Here is a 14490-nt window from a genome sequence, read left to right as displayed (position 1 = left end):
ATATAAACTTTGTTCTTCTTTTGTTAAATTTATTTCTAAGAATTTTATTTTTTGATGCTATTGTAAACAATTGTTTTCTTAATTTTATTTTTAAATCATTTAATGAATGTTATATAAATACAATTCAAAAACGTTCTCATGCTTTATTTTTTCTTTTACTTATTTATTTGTGTTTCTGACACATAGGAGAGTATTTCCTGCAGACAACATATAGTTGGGTCATATTTGTTTAATTTATTCTTATAATCGCTACCTTATGATGAGATTATTTAATTCATTCACATTTAATATTATTGATATATATCTATCATTTTACTTTTGTTTTCTAAAGGTCTTATGTCTTTCTTATTGTTCCATTTCTCCTTTACTACTTTACTTTTAATTGAGTGCATGTTTTACAATGTAGCATTTTTAGTTTTATGATCTAGAATTTAATATATATTTCTTAATTTGTGAGAATGAGATTCATATTTATAATAGCTCAATTAAAACAAGATAGAGATATTATTCCTTACATTGATCTGTTCCCTCTCCCACTTTTGTGTTATTATGGCTATATATATCTAATCAATGTTACAACTTAACAATAGATTTTTATAATTATTACTTTGCCAAATCCTACCATTTTCTTAGTCCATTACACTTTTTCTCCAACTCACTTCTGTTGGCAAATATATTATGTATCTATATGTTACAAACCCTATATGATATAAATATCATTTTAAACAATTGCCTTTAAGTAAACTAAGATAAAAAAAGAAAAATATGCCTTTTATAATTTCATTGTTACCTTTACAGGTGCTCTTGTTTCTAAGGATTTAAATTACTGTCTGGGGTCACTTGCTTTCATCCTTAAAAACTTCTTTCAGTCTTTCTTTTAAAGCAAGTCTGCTAACAATACATTCACTCAGCTTCTGTTCATCTGGGAAAGTATTTTGCCTTCATCTCTGAATGATAGCTTTGCTGGTATAATATTCTTAACTGACATTTTCTCTAATACTTTGAATATGTTACTCTACTGCCTTCTGATAGCCACTGTTTCTTCTGAGAAGTCAGCTGTTAATCTTTTTGAGACACTTACAAATCCCACATTATTTTCCTCACCAGCTTTAAGATTTTTCTTGTCTTTGACTTTTATAAATTTTTCTATGATGTGTCTGGTTATGGGTCTTTTATATCCGTCCTACTTACAGTTCACTGAGTTTCCAGGATGTATAGGTTATTGGCTTTTTAAAATTTAGGGAACTTTCATTCATATTTCTTAGAAAAATTTTCTTTTTCTTTTTCTCTCCCCTATTCTGATAATTCCATTACCTGTATGTTGGTGTGGTTAATGGTGTCCCACAATTCTCTGATGCTGTGTACATTTGTCTTTATTCTTTTTCCCCCGCTGTTCTTCAGCTTACACAGTTACTATTGATCTATATTGAAGTTCACTTTTTTTAATCTACCAGTTCAAATCTAATGCTGAGCCCTGTTACTGAATTTTAATTTCAGTTATTGTACTTTTCAACTCCAAAATTTTCAGGTAGTTCTCTCTTATAACTTTCATCTTTGTTATTTTTTATTTTTTGACATTATCATTATTACACCATCCTTCTTTAATTATGAATTTTTTTTCAATTCTGTTGACATATTTATAATAGCTACTTTGAAGTCCTTTTTTTGGTTGTGGTTAACTCCAACATTTGACAGACATCTGGTGATTTCTGTTACCTGCCATCATTCTGTGTATGTTATACTTTCCTGTTTCTTTGCATGCCTCATAAATTTTGTTAGAAACTGAACATTTTGGATAACATGTTACAGCAATTCTGAATGTTAGTCCCCTCCCCCCAGAGCTTGTTAATTCTATTTGTATGATTATGTTTTATGACAGGCTAGATTTTTTTTTGAAGTCTATTTCCTCTCTACAGTGTTAAGACTCTGATATTGTTCCTCAAGGAGGCTCCATTTTGTGTATGCTCACAATCTCATTGGAATGACAATAGTACTGATAGAGCTCTCTTCCATTCTTTCCCTGATCACACCCAGCTGTTAAATCTCACAAATTTCTAAGTCAATTTGCTTTATTGTTGTCAACATTGTCCTAGGATATGAATTTATATACTAACTAATCCAACTGAATTGTGGCTTCTTTCATGGAACAATTTCTAAGTATTTTATATTTGTTCTGACTCTGGGAAGGCTTCTCCCAGCTCTTCTATTCTTCAGTTCTCTCCTTCAAACTAGCCAGACTGCAATCTTCTATGTATTTTTATTAGATTGACAGTATCCTCCCAATTGACTTTCACCACAGACTCTACTGCTTTTGAAAGTGTGTTCAAGTTTAAACTTATTCACATTATTTTTACTAATGTAGTCCGTTCTAAATTTTTGTAGACGCTCTTGAATGCATATTTCTTTATTTGTTATTTGCCCTTGGGACCATTTCCAGGAGCTTTAGTTTTGTTTTTTTTTTCCCCTAACTTTCACCAGTTTTACTGGGGAATGAGTTAGCAAAGCTCCTTGTGCTTTCATGTCATAAGTCATGCTCTTCCAGTCTTATATGCTTATAGTTAATGTTTTTATAAACTATAGTTAATGTTTTTATAAACTATAGTTAATGTTTTTATAAACATTATAATGTTTACATAATTTATATACCATAATAGTGTTTATATGTTTATATATAATATACTATATAAAAACATGTTTTTATAAACATTAACTATAGCTAATATTAACTATATTTTTATAGTTAATGTTTAAAATTTTTAGTTTTGCTTCTGTTATAGATAATATTATTTTTATTTATTGTACTTATAGAGAAAAGCTATTGATTTTTGTACACAGATCTTAAATATAGTCATTTAAAAAATTTTTATATAGTCTGTATATTTTTAAATAGCATTTGAGTGTTTTTAAGTTATGGTGAAGTCATTCTAAACAAGATGGTTTTCCTTTTTCTTTTCCCATGTTTATGCTAATTATTTTGTCAGGCCTATTTCATCCAATAGCATATAGAAGGCAGCATTGAGTGACAATATAATGAGAATCCTCGTATATTTTCTGATTGTTATTGGTATGATTCTGTTGGTTTCCATTTCAATTTATGTTTGGTATTTTGTAAATAGTCATTATCATTTTAAGTAGATTTCTTCATATTCTAACTTATTATTTATAGCTGCTGAATTTGACAAATGTCTTACTATCATCTAATAATATTATCTCTATACACTTAATTAATAAAATTAGATTGCATTGCTGTATTTCCTGTAATTAAATTGCACTTTTCTTTGAATTAAAGTTCTACTTGGTCAATACTTAATGTATTATTTTTATGAGGAAGCCAACTGTTCTTCCAGCTTCTATCTCTCCAACAACAGTTACTTACAGGGTGCATAGATGTGTTCTTGGAGTAAGCTAAATCCTTTTTTAGGGGGGGAGAATCTAAAATCTCACATTCTCTGGGTAAGCCTGCCCAAACCCCAACCTCCACGTTGTCATTAACAACATGGATTTCTGTTAAATTTACAACTCAATAATCAGGAGAAAGAAGTGTCTTGAAAGCCAAATACAGATAGTGTTTCAAGAAAGAAGAAGTCATCTCTTTGAGTCAAATTTTGTTGAGGGTCAAGTGGTGGGTGAAGTAAGGTGAGAACTTAAAATTGACCAGTGAATGATTTAATCTTGGTCACATGGTCATTTTTTAGTTTCTATCTTACTTGCTATATTTGGCTTCCAAAAAATCTTCTGTCACTTGTTGGTCTTCATACCTAAGTGGCCAGTCCTTCTCCATTGTTGTTGGTTCTTTCCCATTCTCTTTACCTCAATATAAAGTATAATAATAAAAAAATAAAAAAAAGAGTGCCCCAGAACTCAAAATATACTACAAATTAACTAATTCTTTTGGTAATCTCACTTAATCCTTTGATGCAAATGCTTATGATTTATATTAAATATGTTACAAAATTTATCTTTCTGACCAGGACTTTTATCCTGAAATCTAGAATATTGTGAACACACAATTTATGTATCTAAATGCTTACTCAACAGCACCATTTGAATATATAAGGAACAAGTTCAGAACATACCCCTAATCATTTCCTCCAACCCTTTAGTCATTCAAATTTCAGGAATGGCAGTTCAATTAATTATTCTAAGCACTAAGAAAAAAATATTTAAATTGTATCTAACATTTATCGTTCTCTGTACCCCACATCATTCCTGTTTTTTTTTTTTCTTTTAAATAGCACATGGTGTACATAGCCATTCTCTCGTTTCCTTAATCTGTTTTCTCGGTCTTTGAAAAATGCTAAATTTTGAATTTATTTATCCTTTAGGCTAGTTTAGGTTTTTATATTTTACACGTTTTTTAAATCTTTGTATATTTTCTCTTTCTAATATTTTATTTTTTCTTACCTTGTAAAATGAGTAATAACTTTATATTTCATTTTTTATTCACTTATGAATAAATTTAAAGCTATACAATTTATTTTGAAGATATCTTTTGCTGTATTTCATAGATTTTGGTGGGAAATATTATGTTTATTGTTTATTTCATAATCCATAATTTGTTTTAATATTCTGTTTAATTCATGGGTTGTTCAAGACTTTAATTTTTTTTATTTTTGTACACTCGTATCCTAACTTTTGATTAAAATTGTCTTTCTCTTCTAAAAACCTCTATTTTATTAGCTAATTCTTTTAACTTCTCTCATCTTCTTTCTTTTTCTGTTTGTCCACTTTAGTGAATGGACAAAGACTAATTTCATATTTCCTATAGTAAGAGGAGATAGTTCTGTAAATGGTTAAAGATTGGGTGGTCTGCCATATGTACAGGCTAATAAATCACCAGCCTTCTGTTTACTCTGTTTGTAATCTATGCATGTCAAAAGTGGGGATAACTCCTGCCAACCTGCAAAGCTCTTTCTAAATTCTTTGAAGGCCAAGAAAATGGGGAATACTAATACTAGGTGTTGCTAATTTCTTTCTTCTATTCCTCCCCTATCTGGGACCTAAGCAACTTCTGAGATTTTCCCTTCCCAGGACTCTGCTGTACTGATTTGCAGGCTTGCATAAAGGCTGGAGAGAAAAAAGTTTTCATCTCTGCATCACAACTTCCAGGCTTTTGCTTCCTGTTAGCATCAGCTGCTATTTAGCTATGTAGAGCAAGTAAAATGGCTGCTTAGGAACTCACTGGAACTGAAAGGCAAGCTGGAGACATTATTTTGGCATGGGTCTAGATTTCCCTTTATACCTTTTAAATAAAATTTTAATTCTGGACGTTTACAAACTTATCTTTGGTTTGCAAGAGAAATAAGATAGTTCAGTACGTACAGCAGAATGGAAATCTGAATGCCGGGCTCTCTACAGTTTCAGCTTTATCCTTGATTGGCACTTGTCCTTAAATCTAAATTTTCTGAAATCCTAGCTTCCACAGCTTATCTTCTTTGTTGCAACTGCAAAGTCAAACAAGCAAGCTTTAGTGCAACCACATTACAGATATTCCATTGTAAAGCACCAACACTTCTTGCATGGCAATATTGATAACCTCATTTCCTATCTGGTGTTTGAATATGAGTCATTGATGATTTAGAACCAGTAAGTAAAATAATGAGGATTGTAGTGGCATTACTATTGACCTATTCCAGCCTTGCCCCTTCTCTTAATGATCTCCTAAAAAAAAATCCTTCCTTCATGTTGTTTTCAGCATGATTTTCCTGAATTGCAAACATACTCATGGCACTCTCAGGTGTAAAACACTAAAATGTTTCCTCATAGCTTTTAGAATTTTTCGTTGTCACAAAAAGCAGCTATCTGATTTTTATTTAACACCATAGTGCTGCCTTTGACTGCCAGAATATAATTGTCAGTTTATATTTATTTCTTGAAAAAGTAGTTCACCCAAAGCAGTGGGAGCAGTTTTGTTCATCTTGATGACAGGAATTGTGCCTAGTTTTATGTGTCCACACCAAATTTGACATCTGCTATGTGTTCCATAAGTATATATTGAAGAAAGTAATAGATGAAGGAATAGATAGATACAGATATGTGTTTTTCTGAGATTTTGAGGGGAATTATCCTTATTGTGGTGCATTTAGATATACTCATCTGAATATAACTTAATTTTTTTTGTTTTTGATACACAGCCTCACTCTGTCGCCCAGGCTGGACTGCAGTGACACAGTCTTTGCTCACTGCAAGCTCCACCTCCCCGGTTCACGCCACTCTCCTGCCTCAGCCTCCCGAGTAGCTGGGACTACAGGTGCCCGCCACCACACCCGGCTAATTTTTTGTATTTTTAGTACAGACGGGGTTTCACCGTGTTAGCCAGAATGGTTTCGAGCTCCTGACCTCTTGGTCCACCCACCTCGGCCTCCCAAAGTGCGGGGATTACAGGCGTGAGCCACCACACCTGGCCGAAACTTAATTTTAAACTAGAAATACCATTTGACCCGGCCATCCCATTACTGGGTATATACTCAAAGGCTTATAAATCATGCTGCTATAAAGACACATGCACACATATGTTTATTGTGGCACTACTCACAATAGCAAAGACTTGGAACCAACCCAAATGTCCAACAATGATAGACTGGATTAAGAAAATGTGGCACATATACACCATGGAATACTATGCAGCCATAAAAAATGAAGAGTTCATGTCCTTTGTAGGGACATGGATGAAGCTGGAAACCATCATTCTCAGCCAACTATCGCAAGGACAAAAAACCAAACACCACATGTTCTCACTCATAGGTGGGAATTGAACAATGAGAACACATGGACACAGGAAGGGGAGCATCACACTCCGGGGACTGTTGTGGGGTAGGAAGAGGGGGGAGGGACAGCATTAGGAGATATAGCTAATGCTAAATGACGAGTTAATGGATGCAGCACACCAACATGGCACATGTATACACATGTAACAAATCTGCACGTTGTACCCTAAAACTTAAAGTATAATAGTAAAATTAAAAAAAAAGAAAATTTTTTTCCTAAACTTATTTCTTCTGAAATGTCCAGAGTACAAAATACTGTGTTCAACACAATGCAAGAACATACAGTCTGTACACAATTGCATTTTCCTCACCACTTCCCTCAGCAGTCATATTTCTATTTATCTAGATCCACTTGTCCCTGAGGTGCAACTAATTACTATTCTTTATACAGATCTGAGTACAAAGCCTTGCAAATATTGATAATTAATTCTTGGGAAGTGCTTTGGTGAACTCTTTTATGATAAAAAAGAATAAAATGTAGTTAGAAAGGACCTTGAGTTACTTAATTTTGTATTCTCCCAGTTTCCTGAAGAATACAAAATTTAATTTACTCCTGTAGTCTAGTATGAATCTTGTTTTTAAAAATATTGTTTTAGTGCTTTGCTTAGTAATTCACTCTATTGTCTATTAGTCAGATTATCCTAGAATCTAGTATCTTTAATCTAGGTGGCCTTAGGTATGTTCCATAAAAACGATAACATCAAATTTCTTCATCAGCAATATGGAAATAATAGCTCTATCCTAATAGGCTTATTGTGAGGATTAGAAATAAAATATATGCTAAGTACGTAGAACAGTGTCTGGCACTGATTAAGGGCTCAGTATATTTTAGTTATGTTTTTGTTGTTATTCCACATAATATCATATTTTAATTAGTTGCAAGCTCACAGGAGAATGAATATGGCACCACAGCAGCCAGGGTCAGTATAAAGAGAAACCTCCAAGTGAGGAATGATTAAGGTTGCCCACTACACTTCCTTCTCCCTTAAAAGTGCCTTTTCTGTTGCATATGTTGATCAAATGAGCAGCCCATGACCCAAATTCAAATTATGTGTACCTGAATTTTTTAAAATGCATGTATTTAAAGATTCCTAGCACTTCATAGCTAGAGGAAATGTTGTCTTTAATGTCTCCCCCTAATTTTACCAGTGAGAAAACTGAGAACCAAAGAGGATGATTATTTTGATTGGGGTCATGAATAAGCATTCTGACTCCTCACCTGATTCTCTTTCTGTCTCTTTCATATATTGAAAGAATATTATTTTGGAATAGTTTTAGATTTACAGAGAACTTACAAGAACAATACGGAGTATGATGCACACCCAGTATCCTTGTTATTATCATCTTGCATTACTATATTTGTCATAACTAATGAACCAACATTAATGCTTTATTAACTATAATGCATATGTTTTCAGGTATCATGTTTTCTCCATGATATCTTTTTTTTTTGGTTGTGCCTCAACATTGTCCACCTATCCAAACCAGAATTGCGGGGGCTCCCTTTAAAATGTAAAATAACTAAAAAAAAATGCATGAGAACAATGTCTCATCAAATAGAAAATAACACCAAAAAGTTAGAAATTATTTCAACAAATAAAATGGAAAGTGTGCAGTTGAAAAATACAATTTCAGTGCTAGAGGGGCTCAACAGTATATGTGACGAGACAGAAGAAAGTATAAGCAAACCTTAATGTAGGCAAATTAAGATGATCTAATATAGAACAAAAATGAAAAAGAATGCAGAGACGTCAATAGAGCTTCAGATTCCTGTGCAGCATGGTTATCATACTGGCATACACATGATAGAAGTCCCTGAAAAAAAGAAGGGTGAAACAGAATAATACTTGAAGGAATAATGGTCAAAAGCTTCCTACATTTTATGAAATACATTCATGTAAACACCTAAGAAGCTCCATGAATTTCAAAAAAGATAAACTCAAAAATACCTACACCTAGACATGTATAATTAATTTATCAGAAACCAAAGACAGAAAATTGAAAGCAACAAGAAAAAAGTGCCCCATGATATACAAGGGATCCTCAATAATATTAACAGCAAATTCCTCATCTGAGACCATGGATGCCAGAAGGAAGTGGGATGACTGAAAAGAAAATGAAGAAGAAATTAAGACATTACCTGATAAACACCAGCTGAGAGAATTTGTCAGTAACAGACATACCCTACAAAAATTACTAAAGAAGAGTAATTCAGTCTTGAATGAAAGGTCAAATTCAGATCTATATGAAGAAATCCTGTAATCCAAACCATAAGCTGTAATCCAAATCCATATGAAGAAATAGAGTACCCTACAACTACTGATATAAATATATATATATATATATATATACACATACACACACACACACATACACAAGACAGTTAAAAACATTTCATGCAGAAACTTGTACATAAATATTCATAGCAGCTTATTCACAATAGCCAAAAAGTAGAAATAACCCAATTATCCATCAACTGATGAACAGATAAACTATCATATAACTTCCTTCAATGTAATATTTATCTATAAAAAGGAATAACACACTGACACAGGCTATGACATGAATGGACTTTGAAATTGCTGTGCTAAGTGAAGGAAGCCAGGCGCAAAAGGCCACACATTATATAATCCCAGTTATATGAAATAACACGAATAGACAAATACATAGGAACAGAAGATAAGTTAGTGCTTGTAGGGGCTGAGGGAAAAGAGGAATGGGGAATGATTGCTAATAGTCACAGGGTTTATGTAAAATAAGAAAGTTCTGGAATTAGACAGCAGTGATGGTTGCACAACCTGTGGACAGGCTAAAATCGGCTTGTAAACTTCAGAATAGTTAATTATGTTGTCTTAAATATATCTCAATTTAAGATGCCCATGCATACAAAACAAAGAGTAAGTAAATTATAGAAAAAGCTAAAGAAATAGTGGTATATCCATGCAATTGTATGCTATTTGGAATTATAAAGGAATGAACTAAAGATTCTGACAAGATGAATTTCAAAAAGATTTTGAGGAAAAGAAGCCAAAACAAGAGTACATTCTGTGTTATTCCATTCAATTGAAGATTTAGTGTAAGCAAACAAAACTATAGAAACATATTAGACAGTGGTTGCTTGAAGTAGTGGTGGGAGAATGGACTGAGAAAAAGTATGAGGCAACTTCAGTGACAGTGATATTCTTTATCTTGATTTGTGTGGTGTTTATATAGATGTATACATTAATTAATTAACCAATTAAGGTGTGCACTTAATATCTGTGTATTTTGTGTAAATTATAAGTCATTACAGTTGACTTATGAAAAAAAGAGCGAGGTAAGAAGTAGTAAGTCCACTTCTGCTGGATTTTAGAAAGCTGGAAAATCTGATGTTGGCAATTAAGCCAAATTTATTCATCTACTTCACAGGTTTGGGAAAAGAGAAAGTTGTCATTAAGTTGACATCAAACAACCACAAGACAAATTGGGAAAAAGCAGGAATTTATGTCCTTCAGCTTTTGCTAAGATATTCATGCCATTATATTTGGCCTATGTGAGTAAAGTCTGTCTCTTTTGTTATCTGTAAAATTTATATAAAATATCAATCTATAAAGATTAAGTAATCAAAAAGGTCCAGCTGTGAAGCTGCAACTCCTTTTTTCTTGGTATGATGTCCTTTGGGGAGATCTTTTCTCTTGAGATCTAGGAAGTACATTCATGTATTCTGATACTATTTGCTACCAAGATATACATATTCTAGCGGGATGATCCTCAGTTTGCCCTTGGAATAGAAGTGAAAGAAGAATTGAATGTTTATGCCAGAGAGGATGTCAGATACATTTATTGGGTACCTACTATATGTTTAGCATTTTTGCTATATTCTAATTTATTCCTCAAAACTAACCAAAAAAGTGAGTTTCTATTTAACTTTATATAAAATACACAAAATATAATATATATTTTAAAATATTCCATTTCTATAAATCCCTATGTCATAGGCTGAGGTTTAAAGGGATTATGTAACTTATCAAAAACACAGCTGTAAGTAGCAGAATTTATATTCAATGCTAGTTTTGTTTGACTCCAAAATTTGTCCCCTTACCGCTATATCAGGTTCCCTTTCAACTGAGGACGTCTTCTCATGGAGAAAAAAGTTACGAACAAGAGAAGAAAAGTGCCTTGCTCAAGTACACGTAGCATAAAACTAAGTGACTGAGCTGGAATACCAACAGCAGCCTAATAACTTTAGTCCAGTGATTTTTCCACCAAAGACTCATCAGCAACTGATAAGTGAGTAGTACTTCTTAACTCTGGTATGGTTTTTCTGGTGTTTATTCCATGCCTAGATGTTTGCTGATTCTGCAGCCACATCTCTATGGCACCATGTCAATGCTGCCTCTCAGGGATTACAGATCTTCCTTTGTGTATCAATTGACCTTAGGAGCTTTTCCCAAACCAAAGGAAATAATAGAAGAAAAGGCTAAATATTCTATTTTCAACTTACTTCTCTTGAAAATGAAATAAAGAGATTTCTGTAGTAAGAATACATATTCAAAAATATAAATCTTGCCAGGTAGTTAGATGTTTTCTTAAGAATGATTTGTAAACATGGACCTCTAATTACACTGTCACAGAAGCTATAGTTTCTAAAATAATTGAAAATTAAAGTCATCCGTTCAGTATAAATCACCAAATTTGATCCTTTCCAGAAAACTGAGTCAGAATTCAGTGTTCTCTGTCACTTGGGAATTTTTTGTGAGGATTAAATTAGACAATGCAGGTCAAGCATTAGAACATTGCATGGTATTTGATAAAACCTCAAGAAGGATTAGAAATAATGGCGATAGTAATGAGGATGATGATGGTATTGGTAAGGTTCTTCTCAAAGAAATTATAGAAGAGTGATGACAAATTAATTCAAAGAAAAAGAAATCTAGGAGGCAGAGGTTTCAACATTAAATATGTCCATTGCTTTAGAGCTATTTTCTCTGTGCGTTATTTTTAACCCGCTGTCACTCTTAGAGTCTAGCTTCACATAGAAAGAACAGTGAGTTAGGAGAAACAGGTATGTAAAAGGGAATAGAAGGAACACAGTTATTGCAAAGAGTTACCAATTGGCCATTGTACTTGATACATAAATAAGAAACAACTTTAGTTAATATTTTGATCCCGGTGAAATTATGTTTGGTTATAGGGGGAATAAAATAATTGAAAGAGAAATATAGAAAATTTGAACAATTTGCTTTCTCTAATCTTTTGTATGTATATACACACACCAATCTTACATACATTTAGATATATTTCATTGGGACAAATACATGTACATATTATATAGATTATAACCCTTCAGGGCAATTTATAAAGAATCCCACCAATTAGGATACTAATATATATTATTTATATATTAATATATAAGAACTTATAAAATATAATATGTAATAATACAGCCTCACAGTTGTATCTTTTTGATTACTTAATCTTTATAGGCTGAGAGTATATATAAATTTTATACATAACCAAAGAGACAGAATTGACCCACAGCCCAAATATCATGGTTATATTATAATATTTATACACACATAATATATAATAATATATACATAATATATAATATATATAATGAATATATGTTGTAATATATACTATACATCAGATATATACTTATATTTGTTAATATATAACATTTTCTTATTATATATTTATATATTATGTACTAAATTCTCTATATTTATATATTTTTTATCTAGTTATATATATTTTTGTCTATAATTATAGATCAGAATATGTGTATGTACACATGTGTGTATATACATATATACATATGTGTGTATATAGATATATATACACACATTAGGATGTATGTATGTGTTTTTGTGTGTATAGATATCTATACACACATTAGGATACTAAATTTTATATCTCAGGGTCCTAATTGATTAGATTCAATATTAATAAAAAGCAATCTTTGTGCTCTAAAGAATAAAATAATCATTGAAACATATGATTATGATACTAATTAAATGAATTTATGAAATTATAATATATAGCACATTCCTAAATAAATAGAGCTTGTGTTAGCCTTGTTTTGATAGAATGCTTGCCTAGTTCTTTTACCAAGCAGAATGTTGAACCATCCAAAGAAAACTGTGGATCGTTACAGTTCTATTAGTTTATGTTTCATGTATTTTGTTCTTGCGTGCACATACATTTAGGATTGGCGTGTCTTTTTGGCAAATTGATCCTTTATCACTGTGTGATGTTCCTATTCATTCATAGAGTCTTTCTTGCTCTGAAGTTTTCCTTGATGTTTATATGGTCATTCCATCTGTGGTTGACTCTCAATGACTCACATACTTGTATCATGTCCTCCCTTGAGGCTGAGCAGCAAATATCATGAAACTAGATTATGTTCTATGACAAAAATTAAGGAGTTTTGCATATATAAGGTCCTCAAAGAGTTGATTTTTAGTTAATTAGTTAATCAAAAGGGTGATTATCTGAACAAATCAGGCAAACCCTTAAAAAAAGAGAAAGGAATTAGCAGCAGATTGTCGATTATCTGAACAAATCAGGCAAACCCTTAAAAAAAGAGAAAGGAATTAGCAGCAGATTGTCCACTAATAGCCTCGATAAGGCAAATTGCCATGTTGTTGAGAACACCATGTGGCAGGAAATGGCAAGTAGCCTTCAGATGTTGAGAGCCTCAGTCCTACCACCACAAGGAGCTGAATTATGCGAAAACCAGTGAGCATGGAAGGGAAACCCAAGCTTCAGCTGAGATTGCAATCCTGGTAGGCACCTTTATTTCAGATTATTGAGTCCCTGAGCATAAGATTTAGCTATACCATACCGGGACTACTGACCTACAGACATTGTGATGTAATAAATTTGTTTTGTTTTAATCCACTACATTTAAGATAATTTGTTATTCCCTGCTAGAAACTAATCCAACATTAGTTTTCCTTTTTTCTGTGTTTTCATGGTATATCTTTTCCATCTTTCTTTTTATTTTTAAGGTACCCATATTACTATACTTTGTATTTTGTTGTTGATAGCATGTAGTTGATTTTTTAAATTATTCTGACAATTTTTGTTTTTCAAATGGTATGCTTAGGCCACTTATTTGAGGTACATCAAAGTAATTATTTAGGTTTGTGTTTATGTCTACAATTGTATTATTTGCTGTTTATTCTCTGTTTTTTAGCTGCAATCCATGGGAGAACCAAGGTACAATATGAATAATTCATCTTGATCAAAACTAAATCAAGAATCTGTTCATTTTTAAATAATTCAGAAGAAGAAAATAATTATATTTACTAATGTATTTATTTTTCTAGTTATTTCTGTTTCTTCCAGTAAATAAGAATTTCCATTTGGTGTTATTTTCTCTTAGGCCAAAAGCCTTTCAATTGTAATTTTTTGCATATGAGTCAGCTTCCAAAAACTCCTATTTTGTTTTGTCAATCTAGAATTATCCATATTTTGCTTCTATTTTTGAAAGTTATTTTAACTAGCTATAAAATTATAGGATGGTGATTTTCTTTTTAGTGCATTTTGAACATGTTCCATTGTTTGTAGACTGCCTTTTTCTATTTTTCCCCCCGATGTTTTTTTTTTTTTTTTTTCAGCATGGCTTTCATCAATATGCCTAGGTATGGTGTTCTTTGTATGTACTCAGTTGAGATTTACTGAGTTTCCTGGATCTGATACATATTCAGATACACATTGTTCTTATACTCTTCAA

The 14490-nt window shown here is 32.1% G+C and overlaps 1 long non-coding RNA gene across 1 annotated transcript in view; it reads right to left on the bottom strand.

The window, feature by feature from the left end:
• LOC131384645 (uncharacterized) overlaps positions 1-14490 on the bottom strand; it is a 254369-nt gene that overhangs the window by 38246 nt on the left and 201633 nt on the right. The window contains exon 4 of the long non-coding RNA XR_009215705.1: positions 5323-5444. This is a non-coding gene — a long non-coding RNA (uncharacterized LOC131384645). The remainder of the gene's footprint in view (positions 1-5322; positions 5445-14490) is intronic.

This window comes from Hylobates moloch, unplaced genomic scaffold, assembly GCF_009828535.3.
Source record: "Hylobates moloch isolate HMO894 unplaced genomic scaffold, HMol_V3 SCAFFOLD_11, whole genome shotgun sequence".
Lineage (NCBI taxonomy): Eukaryota > Metazoa > Chordata > Mammalia > Primates > Hylobatidae > Hylobates > Hylobates moloch.
The sequence above is the reverse complement of the archived record's forward strand: the minus strand, read 5'-3'. Positions and strand labels throughout refer to the sequence as shown.